Genomic DNA, 16,365 nt, shown 5'->3' on the forward strand with positions numbered 1-16,365 from the left:
TCAGATTATTGAATTAGAACATGACCCGTTATCATGATGGAAGAGGATACATGAACGACCAGGGTTTCAAACGTTACGTCTCCAAATGACCTACTTACTTGTGCTGTCAACCATTATCCTTTTTTTGTGGGACATTCCTATGTGCAATTTGTAAACAAACAACTTTAATGGAGCGTGTGGTGTGTGTATGTCGTCCTGGTTTGCTCTGTGTTTACATGTTTTTAATGTTTTCCTGCCAGAGTCTGGCGCTGGCCGGGATCCTTGCTTGTAAAATCTATCAGTTACAGTTATCACCAGGTACCACCCTGTGGTGCTCCATAATTACTTGCAGACATCTCTTTTTCTCTGGTTGGAAAATTAACTCACTTTTTGCCCATACGTACAACATATGTGTATGTGCACAGACACATACTGTATAGAGGAAGTTAATCACTAGCAGCTTCAGCTAATGACTCCACTGAGAATATCTGAAGGAGGTGAAGCTGAATCACCTGTTCAACAATGCTTTGACAGTAATGCACCTGTTGGGCATTTGGAAGGGAGTTAAATAACTGGGGTATAGTATGGATTTTAAGTTTTGTTTGTTGTTGCTGGAACTTCTTACTAAGGATGTGGTCCTTATGGAAATGACGACATATCATTACAATACAAACAACGTTGAAAAAACATTATCCACAGATATATCGGTAACACTTTACTTGAATGGGTGTTCATAAGACTGACATAACATCGTCATAACCATGACATGACACCTGTCATAAACATTAATGAATGCTTATGACAGTTGTCGTTAAGTGTCATTCGGTAAGTTATCTCACTTTTGATGCAAAGGTAACATTGTATGAGATGTCCTTGTTATGACAACTTGACATAAACCAAGACAACAAAACCTGTCATAAACATGTCATAGCAGACATCCATATATGACGGTTTAATGTCGTGCTAAGATATCAAGCTAAATGTTTTTCTTAAGTTTGACAGTTAGGTCTGCTATGACATGTTTATGACAGGTTTTGTTGTCTTGGTTTATGTCAAGTTGTCACAACAAGGACATCTCAAACAATGTCACCTTTGCATCAAAAGTGAGATAACTTACCGAATGACACTTAACGACAACTGTCATAAGTATTCATTAATGTTTATGACAGGTGTCATGTCATGGTTATGACAATGTTATGTCAGTGTTATGAACACCCATTCAAGTTAAGTGTTACCGATATAATTACTCTGAATGTCATTAACCTGGCCTCCATTACCAGACCTGGCATCAGCGATTAAGTAGGAACACCATAAACATTCAGGCTACATGAATCTCTGTACGGAGGTCACATTTTGCGATTAAAAAGCTGTTTTGATGCTTTTTGATGCGTTCTGGACACTTATTTACATACAAGAACATGTCTCAATCATTGAACAATGCACATGTGTAATGTTACCAAAAACACAAGTCTATTTCAACAATTAAATATTTGCTCTGCCATATTTCCTCTTCCATTTGTGTCGCTCCACGAGACTCAATCACACACAGTTACTTCAGAGACCGGCGTTTATTCTGACTATTTGACAACTATCTCACAAACACAAACATTACGTTACATTTAAAATTGTCACGATCTATCTGTGTTTTATTTTGGAGTGTCACGATCCGTCTGTTTTCCTGTTTTATTTTGTAAGGTGTTCAGCTGTGTCTTTTCCTCTGCATTAGTTCTGCGTCCATTTAAGTTCTGGTTTTTATGTTGGTGGTTCTTGGATTCTTGAGTCTTTCACAATGGAGAGAGTTCGGTTTGCCTGTGAGTTTACAAGGTAGTGAATTGTGTTTAATGTTTAACGTGTTTAGCCTTGAAATAAAGGTATTTTCAGTTTAAAACATTTGTCTTTCCTGCAATTGGGTCTTACCTGTTCTGCTCAAACCTGACAAAAATATATTTGGGCCTGCTCGTTCTCTTATTAAACATCCATGGCCTACACATTGACAATAATAACAATGATTCCTCCTGGGAGGGCCAAAACTCTGGCTAGACAGGCCTAGTCCCCCAGGTCCAGCCCTTGATGCCAGGTCCATCTGGCACTGCCATTAGGAATCTTGGCGTTATGTTTCATCATGTCCTTAAACTCCCACACAAATGATAAGGACTTAACAATTTTATCTTGGTAAAATTGCTCAAATCCAGCACCTCCTGCCTGTGAATGATGCAGAAAAACTAGCATGTATTTATAAAGCGTCCATAAAATCTGCAGTTGATCCAATAATCAAGCACAAGATTAAATTGTTATTAGCAGCTCTGCTCTGATACAATTGATATAATGATGCAATTTAAAAATCTTCTCCTAGCCTACAAAGCCCTTAATTGTCAGGCACCATCCTATCCATCCATCTTAAAGAGCTCATAGCACCCTGTTGCCCCCCTCAGGCATCACGTTCCAGGAATGCAAGGCTATTAGCGGTTCCTAGAGTCTCCAAAAGCAGAGCCAGAGCCTTCAGTTATCAATTTCCGCTTCTGTGGAACCAGAAATCAAACCAACCATTGAGCCAACAAAATGTGATTGTATTTGATCTACGGAGGAGAACCCAAGAGCCCAACAACATCTACCACATATCTGAAAAATGAATTTCAAAAGCTGTGTAAAGCATTTTGGGGGAAATGAATGCAGATAGAGTAAAATGTGCTTTTAATTCCACAATTATGCCCAATGTTTTCTTGTTGTACTTTGCTTTAGGTGTACAATAACTTATTTAGATTGGCTGATTAGATTAGATGAAACTTTAATGAGTGCTGGGCTGATCTGAGGCAGCATATAATGAGATACAGCCAAGACAAAAAACAGAAAAGAGAAAAAAAACATCCAAGATACACAGAACTGCAGAGTTGTGTCAAACTAAGACAAATAATCAATTCAAAATGGCAAATATTACACTGAACATGACTATTTTTATTAGCTGAACTGGATGTAGGGGTTCAGGAAAGCACCTTCATGATGTTTTCTGCACGTGTGTGTAATGTATAAAATCCCCACCATGAAAACACAGTTTCCATTTCCCTTCCCTGCTTCACTTTTATTGTTTCACAGTGAGGTAATGTTGAGGTAACATCTGGAGCTGTAATGCAATGTTTTTTGGTGCTAGCTTTGGCACACATCAGTGCAGTGCAAGGGTGTGGACATGCTCCTGAAGGCATCACGGGTTAATGCTGGGATTGGGGGTGTTATGTTCAGTGGCACGACGATACTCTTGGTGCTTGTAAAATAGGTGCAGAGCATAGCTACAGTAATATAAAGAAGGGAGGTCCACCCAGCAACCATTTAATACTTTACCAAGGATACCTCAACGTAGGCGAAGCATGATGTGTGACAGACGTCAGTGTGGGTAATGGAGGCTAAAGGTACTAACCCAAGACTATTGTGTCATAAAGAGAAGAATGAAATATTTGTATTAAAGAGCCCTTATTATACTTTTTGGGTTTTACCTTTCTTTTAGTGTGTTGTAGATGTTTAAGTGCATGTAAATGGTCTGCAAGGGCTAAAATCCCTGTGTTCCCAAACACTGCCCCCCCCCCCGCCTGAAACAAACTCCTTTGTTTACTAAAGTGCCATCACTATATAACGGTCGTGCTCCTATTGGCTAGCGCTCCAAACATTGTATTATGATAGGCTGAACGGAGATTTCTATAAGCGTTTGACCAATCAGAGCCAGCCAGCTAACCAATCAGAGCAGACTGGGCTCTGGTTTCAGACAGAGGGTGAATAGAGTTGCTGCAGCACAGGTAGGATGAGAAAAACAAAGAGCTTTTTGAACATTAGAGCATGAAGACATGTCCCAGTAGAGGAACTAAATACTAACATGGACCAAAAAATGTGCATAATACTGCAATTTATTTGGCCAGTTTAGTTTAATATCTCTCTTTATTAGAGAGATGTATTTCCGGGGGAGATTAAGAGGACGAAACGTGTGCAGGGACCCCAGACTGGAATTAAACTTGTGTCCGCCTCAGCAGGGACTAAGCCCGGTTTCTTTTTTTTAATACCAATTTCAAAAGGTTTAATTTGTTGGAAATCAAAGCACGGCATCTTAAAAGGACACTGATACAAAAAACATGAAATAATCCTCAGATCATGGTAAATATAAAAATAATGAAATGTGTTTTACTACACAAAAATAATCCACTGGAGATTAAAAGCAAATTTGCAGCTTCACAACACCCAGCATCAGATACAAAATCTGACTGCATTTTCGTTGCATCACTCTTTTTTTAGGGAACTCAGACAACTGCCACTATAAAGTCATGTTTCGAAGTTATTTCCCAGATGAGTTGGACCAAACCTAAGGTGACTTTTAAGTAAAAACTGAGACTTTTACCTAGCCTGGTTGTAAGTAACGTATGTAGATCTTTCCCGGGGTAAAACTGTTTTGCCAACTCAGGGAAGCCCAACTGGTCTCCAGCATGGCACCACAAACAACACCTGGAAGGACTTACACCGCTGCATCTGGACTCGCAAACATGCAAGGAATGCATGAACTAAAATGCTGGGATGCAGGTGTGTGAGTGACTTAGAATTACTTCCATCCAGGTGGGGGGTGTTAACAGAGCACATCATGAAGTGAGTGACAACAGATCCTTAGGGCTTTAAACTAAAACAACGTGTGTGTGTGTGTGTGTGGCAGCTGATCTGTCCTGTTGCTCCAGAAAAGTCCCCACAAAACTCAGACAAACTATTTTTCCTGAGAGAAAGTTGTGACCTCGTCTTCAGAGCAGCTGAACCTTAAAGACTAGCAGACTCCTCACTTCCCACAATCCCTTGTGTTTTGAACCTCTGACATCCATAGACCCACGAGAGACGAGACATAATATCAGGAGATTCACTGTCAAGATTCTCTCTCATGTCTGTAAAGCTACAGTGTTCACTATAAGCACAATAAAGGAGTATGGTAATTTGGCAACGCAGTGTTTAATTTCTGTCTCAATTTCATTGTCAGAATGTACTAAAATTGATATTTCGAGGGAAACTGTAAAGGGAAAATGGTTTTCCCTCCCCACAGGTCTTTTCAATCATTACAGCCTGACATCACAGTATCTTGAATGAAACAAAAATATTTCAGAACATCCTTCACCCTGTGGGGAACATTTGAAAAAGAAGAGACATCAAACTCTCTTCATTCAGCTCACAGTCCACAGGGAGACATTCTGCAATCATGGGAAGACTTACCTGGTCATCATGTTCTCTGACTTTATTTTACTGTCTCTAACTTTATTACATTTCACATCAACCTTTTGCAGAGGTTCAGCGGTGTGCACTACAAAGAGAATCAGTTTAATGCAGACCTGCTGAGTCGTGTATTTTATTATGATCTGTAGTCCCCCCATCTGTACAATAAAACATGTATCTGTGTGAGTATGAGTATTTACACTCTCATGCATTAGAAGGTGTATGCAGATAGAAGTCAAAGAGAGTTAGGCTTCACGCTGATGTTGAACCTATTATCAAAACAACCAGGCAAGAAAGCTCATAAGATAATGGGATGTAATAAAGTTAATGAGCAAAGCACCACAAGGGATGCGTGGTGTGTGTGTGTGTGTGAGTGTGTGTGTGTCTGTGTGTGAGAGTGAGAGCAGTAAAACAAGCTATGAAGGTGTCGTTTAGTGTCGGTAAGCACAGAGGAGTACCGGTGTGCATGTTTGAGCAGTGAAGCAGTAATGTGCGCAACATTCATTTGGTTACTTGTTCGTGTAACAAATTGTACATTCGATTACAATTTAGTCACTTATCATAAAAATGCTGAAGATAAGTGTTTATGCACACTGGACTACTAATGTTTAAACAAGTTGACTGTGAAACACTGGACACTACTGAACTGAAGTTACGTGATTAGCCACGATAGCACTATACAAATAAAAGTTACAAATGTGGGCTTTTTTCACAATTATAGTAACGTACAACTTAATACTCTAATCTAATAGAAGCCACAGTTACTTTTATTTAGTTAATAAGCAGTCTGTAAAGATTTTGCACCACAAACAATCTTTGCTAGCTAGCTATCTAACAGCAGCTAACCGCAGTTACTATGAGGGCAGAGCAGCTGTGTGCGATTTGAGATGAGATTATAGGAAGTTAAAAAGCTAAATATGACCCCCAGCCCCCGCAAAACTCAATAATACACACTATATGTTGAGCTGGTTCAATCTGTACACAATCAGGAATTTAAACCAACAATTTGTAATCTTCAGGACAGTTTGACCTCATGCCATAAATATTTAAAGTACTTATTTGCCTTTTAAAGACACAGATAATACAACAATGTTTTTCTTAATTCTTATGTCAGAAATGTACAGTATAAAATACATTTTTTGAAGATCGATCTTGGCCTCTTGGTTGCATAGCCGAAGTGTATCCAATCAAAGGTGATTTATGGCCACTAACTAACCCCGCCCATTACATAAACTACTCTGGACCATTAGCTTGAAGTTAGTAGAAACTAGTTATTTGATTTGGTTAAAAGCAGTCCGTAAAGATTTTGCATCACAAACAATCTTTGCTAGCTAGCTATCTAACGGCGGCTAACGCCACTTTCTGTGAGGGCAGAGCAGCCATGTGCGATTTGAGAAAACCTTATACGGTCAAAAGCGTTTACAGTGTTTAACAGGGCAGTGTACTTATAGAAGAGACACAGCATCTAATTCAAGTCTTGCCAAATGCTACTTCTTCAATCATCATCTAAAGCTTACAATATACACTAAGTTAACACTACATTTCAATTAGTTTTGGTGCAGTGGTAACTAACTCCTCATAAACTGAAATTAAAACAGTTTAAGAAGTAGAATTTGTCACAGACACTTGACCGTTTACAATTTGTAATCCAACTTTTAGATTACATTACAAGAATTTACAACTTTTGTGGGCCTTCGGCGTCTATACAGAGCATGTATAGTACTAATACAAATTAAAGTAGGTAACTAATAACATTTGACAAGCTAAATCCAATGAGACCGGCAGTTGGTTCAGGGTGCGTACTGTACATTAGCCATGAATAATGTATTTGATAGTTAGCTGGGATTGTTTAAAATGGGATGTACAAAATAATTATCCATAGTCAATGTATTACCTACAGTAGATAGCCGTTGGTACGCCCCTTTGAATCGTCCTAAACAGAACAAGCAGAGCCATCAGCCATCATTGTCAAAAATAGTAATTTCAAATTACAGAAGATTGAAGTTACTGGTGTACTAAAGCCTCGATCAGTCAGTTATTTGTGTTACTGCATAATTTAGCTGTTTGAAAAGATTATTCCCAATTCAAAAAGTCACAAACAAACTAAACAGTACATTGGTTGACAAACAACTCCAAAGTTCTGCGAGGGAAGAATTATTTTTTTGCTAATGGAGTCTGGTGGCTGGAGTGCAAAGATAACAGCTCCAGTTTCCTGTCAGAAAGAGCTGTCTGACAGAAAGGTAAATCTGCTAAAATGTAGTAAATAAAGCCTGGATTTACACTGATATTTGCTTAGCCTTCATGCAGGTACCACCTAAAAGATCTTATCTTATCCACAGACCTTCATCTGTTCTTAATTTTTATGATCTCTTTTGTTTCGCAGTACATTTTCTCAGCAAAAAGTAACATTGTAATTCCATCCATAGTACTTTCAGTTTAATTGACATTTATAAAATAGGTGCCACTCTTAAAACACTTTTTTTTTGTATGTCAGCGCTACAGTTGACATTTCATTAAGAAGTAAAATAATAAGAAGTCAAGGCCTAACAACTTTAAGTTTGAAAAAGCCACATTTCTTGCATTTGCATTCCCAAAACATTTACACATATAAACCAATCTCATGTCTGTGCAGAGATCATCATTTGAGTAAGAATTAAGATCCATAAGATAACATTTTCTGGGTGAAGGATGTGTTACGTGTTAAGTTTGCAGATGATTTAGATTCTCAGATCAACAATAGCTGGTCAAATTATTTTCCAACTGCAATCCACCAGAGGTACCTATTTGTCCCTAGACCGTACCTGCTGGATGTGCAGAGATTTTTAAGTAGCTATTGACAGCAAAGAGTAAAGCTTTAACACTAAGTTCTTCGTCTGACCTTTTTCTAGAAATGGCATCTTGTGAGTATGAAGCGGTGTCAGTAGGGCAGCTGTGTATACAGAAGAAATGATGAGGTAAGTCATATAGAACACATTACGTCATCAAAAGAGAGAGCAGTTGATTTGTCTTTCATTCTTCTTTGTTGGTCTTTGTTCTTCCATTTTACAGTCAAATAGGATTTCTTTTTTTTTTTTACCAGGGGCTTAGTTCTGTAAATGCATGCGTTTGTTGTGAGGGTGTGTGTGATAATTGCAGGCTTTTGAGCTGATTTTGCAGAAACACAAACACACACACACTTGGATAGAGTAAACATCAGGATTGAAGATCCTGATGATCAAACATTCTCATGATTTCTGGCAGTCTAACAGATGTCAGGGTTGCAAACACACAAATACACACACAGAAACTCAAAACAGCATCATCTGAAGAAACCCCGGCCTTCATCAGGGGCAGGGACATCTGGAGCTGAGCCCACAAAGAGGCAGCGTTAGTGGGCCACACAGCGGGAGCGGAGCCCCTGGTCCTGCACCGGCTCTGGAAATGCCGTCATCTTTTCCAGGCAGCTGGGGCAGGAATGATGAGGCGGGCAACTAGCAGAAAACAAACAGATGCCAAATGGAGAATGTAATGAAAAGTGTATGTGTGTGTCCGCATGTGGGGAAATGAGAAGCTTTTACACACCAGGTGGATTCCAAAGTCCCAATGACCTAGTTCTGTTCAGAGAGGAACAACTATTCATAATAGGTATTAGCCAATGATGCATATAAATAATTTATATCCAGAATCAACAAAAACATGAATGATCACTGATGACATGCATTACTCTTGCTCAAGGTTCTTCAACAGGATAAATACTTGCAGTTCTGCAGCTAAACAACACTTCTTGACACCTGGAGTTCCCTTAGCAACGCAGCTCTTTGCATACATAGAGCAATTATTTTTTTTAAGGAATAGTTTTGGGAAAAACACTTGTTCATGGCCCTATCAAGAAGCCCAAGTATCAAGTAAATAAGAAGTTAGAAAGCCAAATATGGTGCCCAGCCCCTGCAAAACTCAATAATACACTGTTTTTGTTGAGTTTGTTCAATTTGTACACTATCAGGAATTTAAAACAATCATTTGTGGAATGCAGGACAGCTTGACCTGATAGCCATGACACATTTCAAGTATTTATTTCCCTCTTAAAGAGATAGAAAATACAGAAAACACGTTTCTTAATTCTTATACGTCAGAACCGTAAAGTGTATAAACTTGAAGTTTTATTTACAAGAAATATTTTCTTCTTTGGGTTGTATGTAGCTGAACTGTATCCAATCAAATGCGATTTATGGCCACTAGCTAACCCCGCCCGTTACACAAACTACTTTTGACCATTAGCTTGTAGTTAGTAGCAACTATAAATGTACCCTAATTCTGCTCTTTGTGGTTTGATAACACAAAATAGGTAGGTGTAGGTGGAGGCCAACAGTTATCTACATCTCCCAGCTTCACTAAAACTCCATTTCCCCCTGCATTTAGTCCAGTCCACTTTTGAATGGTCCAATCATATTTAAATACCTTTTGTAATTAACTCTGCTCACATTACAGAACATAAAAAGACACTTACATTTTTACGTTCACTTCTGTGTATTAAACCAGAAACATAGTGATACATCCATAAAGGCCTTGGGCGAGAGTAGATTTACACCAAGGACGATGGTGCATTTACAAAAAACCTTGGAGGGTCCCATTTCCCAAGATGTTAAGGTGTTGTTCTTGTCCTTTGTTCATGAGCTTACAGTTTTAATCAGGAAACCACATGGATGGTCGTCCGGATTTGGGGGGAATTCACAAGAATGGTTAGGGTCGGTGTTGGGACAACTAATATATCAGGTTATACCAACAGTAACGCCTCATTTGTCAACATTAATGAAAGTGAAACATAATGCGTGTATCTGCCCCGTAACTAGGATCAGTCCATCCTTTCATGTAAATGGCGCAGGTAGGTCTTTCAGGCTATAGTCACTATCGAACGTTACAAAGACCCATGCTAGCTGTTTCTCCTGACTCTTTATGCTAACCGATCAACTCTTGCCTGCAGCTCTATAGGTGATGGCCCAACATCAGAGTGCTATTGAGCTTCTCATATAACTCATGGCAAGAGAGCAGCTAACTCTAATCAGTTTTTATCAACCTGTGTCTCTTAAAAAGTTATTCTTAGGTATTGCTATTGTAAACTTTCAGACTCAAAGGACTCAAAAGTTGAATAAATGCACAATCGATCCAGAGACATGTATACATATGATACAAAAAGACCCTTGAGAGATGTAATTAAAAGCTATTCTGGTAACTAATATTTTGGATCTTGTATCTTCTTCTGCATATACAAGGAAAAAGTGCAGGAAGCTACAACACAGGAATGCGTACTGCACTTTTAGCATAAATAGATCCAAGTAACAACATCCTGTTTATAAGAAGCAAATGGGTTTCAGAAAATATAGTTCCTTCACTTGCTGCCTGCAAGTGAAGGAACTATATTAAACACGGTTTCAGTTGTTAGTGCTTATTACAGAAAGCTAGCTAACAACCTAATGATTCAGGTAGCTAATTAAATATTGCTGCTTTTTTATTCGCCTCGCTTCTGAAATAGTATCCTCAGTCTGTACTTGCAGTATTCAGACGGCGCTCCTCTTCAGGCTGACAGTGATAAGAAATCTTTTCAGCTCGGGCCTATATGTCTCAGCTCTCATCCTCCCCCATTTTCATCTTTTTTTAATGGCAGAATCTCTTCTCGGCTCGCTTCATCTCCCTCTTTCACTCCTGCTCATTCATCGCAATGTCGAGGTGAGTCTGTTCTGTCTTCGTTCCGTTGTCAGTTCCCGCCTGGGGCCAGAAGGATTCCTGTGATAGCATCCTCAAAGTTAAGATGTGCCTGCACACTGGCACAGATGAAAGAGAGACAGCGAGACACAATCGGACTGTGAGATGTGTTCGGTCCCTTTGGCAGTTCAGTTTCAATTTGTCTGATTTGAATTGATTCATTTAAAAGTGCAAATTACAACAGCATTTAAAATGTTCTTCTTTTGTTGAAGCTGAAAGTTAAGTCATCTTTTTGGTTCCGTTTTCTGATTGAATGAAAATCATATCAATCCCACCTCTTCTTCAGAGATGTCCCTCTCTGTTTTTGATGTTTGCAACTCATTTCATGCCATCAGTAACTTCTCACCCCCTCCCTCCATCAGTCTAATAACTACTGTGCCTTTTCTCTCATGTCTGCCTCAGAATAAAGGATTCTTGTGCACAGACTCTCACCTCTCCATGCATTCCAGCCTCTGTCTCCTCTCGGCTCAGGGCAGCGACTTCAGTCTCAATGCACTCCGGACGCGCTGAGTGGGCTGAGTAGGTGGCTGCTTGTCTATCCGCAGTCCGCCTTCATTACTTTGCAACAGGATGACGGGTTTGATAACCAGCTGAGTGTGGGCGTTATTTCAACTTCAGGTTTGCAATTCCACATTTTAATTTCTCCTGACTCATTTCAAAATGTAATGAGGCTTTTTGACAATTCCACAGCTATTTGCATGGGTTCTTGGTTGCTGCCGTGATATATTTCCGATGACCCGCTATCCCGAAACCCCAAAATTTCAAAAAAAGTGTCCAGCTAGATCAAAATCCCATTTGGAGTTATAAATTGTACATACCCAGCTTGGTTTACAAATTGGTGTGCCACCTTGAAAAGATTCTTAATTAGTGGGGAGTCTGGGGCCTTCCCTCGAGCAAAAATGATAATTAAAAAAAAGTGCATTTCTTCTCCACCTGGCCTAGCTTGAATTAGCAAAGTCTTTGATTCAAGAAGACAGAATTAAAAGGTCGGTCAAGAATGTGTGAGTTTGCACCGTTCGCCCCTCAGTATCGTACTTTTACAAGCATCCTTGCTGTTTTCATCACCTGAATTTGACAATATTACTTTTTCTGAAAGCCAAAACTTTGTTTTGCTTGAGATCAGATGAATTATCCTGGAACCTGTCTTGTTAATATTCCCCTGTCAATCATTACTTACACGAGGCGTGGGGAGGGAGGGGGGTGGAACAGATCAGAGTGAGAGGAGACGGTGAACGCCGAAGTTCACACCCTGTCTTTACACGCTTCAAAAATATATTTATCGTCTGGTTTGTTAAAAATCAACCAAAAACCCCAAAATGAGCCAAACCTCTGAATGGCCCCTTAATGGGTCACATATCTGAAAACACCATACAAAGTCTAATCCCCCCACATCAATAATTTCATGGTACAGTATTCCCATGCAAGGTTGTAAAACAGAGTTTCGGATAAGATGTAGCGAGAGACCACAAGTAGGAAAGAGGCCCATGAGACGCCACTATAAGATCACGATGCCACCCCTCTGCTGCGTGGAATGTGTTTGCATCTGTATTGTGCTGTTATTTCATCTGGCTCAGGAATGCAGACTGATTTGAAGTTAGCAACCACCTCTGTTGTGACCACTAACTTACTCCCCTGGGGTGAGGCACGCACACACGCACACACACACACACACACACACACACACACAAACACACACACACACACTCACACTCACACTCACACTCACACACAGAGTAGATTTATAGAGCTATTTATTGTACCTGTTAGAAACTACAAGTTCCAAAGAACTACAAGTGCATTTCCCCTCCGCTCCACAAGGTGGTACAAGTGAACAATCTACCTGTCAATCATTGCCTACCCTTTAAATACAGACCTGTAAGGGCGGGACTTCCTCTCTTTGTCCCTAAACACGTCTGGAAATTGTTTGGTGAAGTGTGCCATGTGTCTTTTGGAGTTATTTCAATGTAAGTCCAGTTTCATTTATTGATGAGGATCATGTTTAGGTATTAACTGCTAATATGTTAATAGTAAGTTTAATAGTTCATTAGATCTAACTTGTTGATTATGAAGTTAATGTGAAGCTTGACTAGATATCGTTTGAATTGTCTACGTTTGATGTGGCATGTGTTGCGATTGTAAGGCAACATTTCTGTTTGTATTTTACTTTGGACAAAGCATTGTAATGTTGTTTTCTGTCTTTGTAGAACCATTGGTACTCATCATTGGCACTCATCCAGTCCTGTCTCCAATTCACCATTTTTGGACTAAGAGAGAATAAACTTAAACTTGAGTGCAACCTTGTTTCCTGTGTGGTCTGTGTGGCTCCAGTCTGAACCTTAAATACCCTACAGTTGGTCCTTCGAGCCGGATACTGAGCCACACACCACACGAAGACAATGGCCGATGTACAACCAGACGAGATAAGGTCTACTGATGAGCCCCCTGTACTTGAGACCACTGAAGGTCAGGCTACCTCCACTGAGTGTGCGGATGGATCCCAAGGTGAATTAGACGCAACCAAGCTTTACGCAGAAGATAAAGCCCCCCCGCAAACATCACCTACGCCATCTATACCCACTCATCAAACAGAGCCTAGCCTTTCACCTAAACTCCCATTACCTACCTCTCACAAAGAGGACCAAATCCCTTTGCCATCAGTACCTTGTGAAGTCGTCTTAAAGCCACCTGCCCTTGACCCAGGGACTAGACCGAAAAGGCAAACACGGCCCCCTGATTTCTATAGTATTCCTGTGCGATCGCAAAGGCCGCATACACTTTCCCATGGCTCCCGTAGCTCTCATAGTAAGAGGGGTCGTACAAAAACGACCTTTAGTCTCCCTGCTAGATCTCACACCAGTAGGCATTCTAGTAGTAGCCACACTAGTTGTTTGAGTGACCTCCAAGTCAGCATGCTTGAGGCAAAGAAGAAGAAAGATGAGCTGGAGGAGCTGAAAAGACAAAGACAGGAGGAAGAAGACCTGGATGAACAATGCAAACTGATTGATAAGAATGCCAAAGCTGCTCAGCAGTGGCAGGAAGAGGCGCACAAGGACAGAGAGAGAATTGTCAGACAGGTTGCGATTAATAGACGCATTCGCCAGAAAGAACTAGAGCTTGACTCAGCCCAGCTTGTGACTAGTTTCATTCAACAAAACCTCTTTGATGACCCCTGTGGAGCTGCCGCTCTCTTTCCCTCACCTCCTAATGTAGCCACCTCTTCCTTTTATGATCTGCCTCCATCCAGAATATTCACTCCTGCCCCCTCAAGAATTCCGCATGCTGACAATCAAATTCTCGCAGCTTCACAGTTTTCTCTATTCCCTCAGCCTGGCCTTCCCAGGGTTCCCCAAACCTTTCCTATGCCTCAACCTATGGAGCCAAAGGTAGCCATTTTCCAAGCTCCCAATTCTGTTGCTGCACCTCAAACAGCCCCATTGTCCATAGGCTCTATTCAGTCTTGCCCTTTGCCCCCTGTAGCTACTGCTCAAGCTGCAGTGCTGTCCATGCCTAGTGTGTCTACCCAGCCTTCCAGTCACCATGCCTCTGTCAGTGTACCACACTCCTCCCTTCTTATTCACCGTGCAACTGCACCGTCAGCGACTGTCCAAGCTCCTGCTTATATTGCATCCATGCCTGATCCTAGATGGCCCATTTCGACTGGTAGATTGCCCCCAGTGCAAGTTACATCATCCCAGCAGCCACAAGCTCTTTATCCACATATTCAACCCCCCAATAACATGGATCTGCTAATAGCCTCAGCATATGGGATACCAAGACCTTCACTTCCTGTGTTCAAGAGTGGTCAAGAGAGTGAGTTTGCCCTCCTGAGAATGGCTCTTAGCAACCTCCTTGAAAATCACCCACATCTTACTGAACATTATAAATATCAGATCCTCTTGGACCATCTGCAGCACCCAGGTGCTAACAAACTGGCCAGATCCAGCATGCATGATGCTAGACCATATTCCACAGCTCTTGCAGCGCTTGAGGAGAAATATGGTCAGCCAAGGCTCCTTGTTCAGAGCGAAATTGGAGCAATATTGAATTCCCCCATTATTCGCATAAGCGATGTAGAGGCCCTGGATGATTTCTCCCTTTCCATCCATGCTTTGGTGGTAATGCTGCTGTCCCTAGAGGGCCCTAATGGCTCTGAATTAAGATGTGGTTCTCATGTCGACAGACTGCTTAGCAAACTCCCTGTGCAGTATAGAGATGGATTTGTTGAGTACTGCATTAAACGTGGCATTATTACTGGGCAGGCAAACCGAACTTACTCCCTCCTTGACCTTTCAACCTGGCTGCAGTCAAAGACAAGAGCTAAACGCATATCAGAGAGAGCGGTTGAACTCCATAAACAGGAAAGACCTACAATTGGTGACAAAAGACCACAAGCTGTAAATGAACGCCGGCCCTCTAGACCTGTCTCCTCTGTCTACCTGTCAACATGGGAAAAGGATACTACATCAAGCGCACAGGAGAAGGTAGAAATTAAGCCCAAACCTTACTGTCCTCACTGTAATGTCAGAGACCATTTTCTTGGTTCATGCCCAGACTTCAAGAAACTCTCAAAAAATGACATTCTGAAATGGATCAATGAGAAGGACAGATGCCGTAAATGTGGGAGAACACACAAATTTGACAAATGCACATTAAAGAGGCCATGTAACATTTGTAAGGAGATTCACCTAACCATTCTCCATGATGTTAATGTAAACAAATCAGTCACAGTGATGCTTACATCCTCCCCCTCAGAGCTCCTTTACATGGACAAACCCAACCGTCCCCATAAGGTCATGTTGAAAGTTGTCAATGTATGTCTCTACAATGGAGAGAAGACCTTCACCACATTTGCAGTCCTTGATGATGGGGCTGACAGGTCCATTCTACTCCCCCAAGCTGTTCAGTCTTTGGGCCTCACAGCTCAGCCTGAGACCATCTCACTACGCACCGTAAGACAAGATATAGTGCAAGTACATGGAGCATCCGTATCTTTTGAAATTTCCCCTATCAACCAGCCAAACCAGAGGCATGTTATCAGCAGTGCATTCACTGCAGACAATCTTGGCCTGTCAGAGCACACATATCCTGTGAGACAGCTACAAGAGCAGTATCACCATCTCAGAGATGTTCCATTACAACTTGTTGAACATGCATGCCCTCTTGTACTCATTGGTTCAGACTATGCTCATCTTATTACAGCCATAGAGCCAATTCTCATAGGGCCCCCTGGTGGCCCATTGGCTGTACATACCAGGCTAGGATCTCCTTGGGGTCCTTCTCAGATTTCGCCAACATGCTATTGCCATTTGTGGAGATATTAAAGCAATGTTCCATCAGGTACGCCTTCTGAATGAGGACAAACCTCTACTGCGCTTTATATGGAGAGGGATGCAACTGGACCAGGAACCCACTGTTTATGAATGG

This window comes from Eleginops maclovinus, chromosome 4 (genome assembly GCF_036324505.1).
Source record: "Eleginops maclovinus isolate JMC-PN-2008 ecotype Puerto Natales chromosome 4, JC_Emac_rtc_rv5, whole genome shotgun sequence".
NCBI lineage: Eukaryota > Metazoa > Chordata > Actinopteri > Perciformes > Eleginopidae > Eleginops > Eleginops maclovinus.